This window comes from Penaeus monodon, chromosome 33 (assembly GCF_015228065.2).
Source record: "Penaeus monodon isolate SGIC_2016 chromosome 33, NSTDA_Pmon_1, whole genome shotgun sequence".
Taxonomy (NCBI): Eukaryota; Metazoa; Arthropoda; class Malacostraca; order Decapoda; family Penaeidae; genus Penaeus; species Penaeus monodon.
In genome coordinates, this window is record NC_051418.1 from 5,366,234 (window position 1) to 5,366,479 (window position 246).

The window sequence follows — 246 nt, forward strand, 5'->3', positions numbered from 1 at the left end:
CTTTCGCTCGTCATTTCCTTGGCCCGCAGTCCTCTCTTATCATCCCACTCTTGGACATTTTTTCCCTGTAATTCACTGACATTTTTACTGTCTCTTTTATCCGAGAATTTAGAAGTTGAGTCACGAATGTGCTTGATCTCGAATGCGTCTGAGGCATTTCACAAAATACAAAGTGCGCTTTCACTCTTGCCTCTGATGACAGGAATAGTTGCAATAATTTTTTTTAATATGCTCGTGTGTATAAGG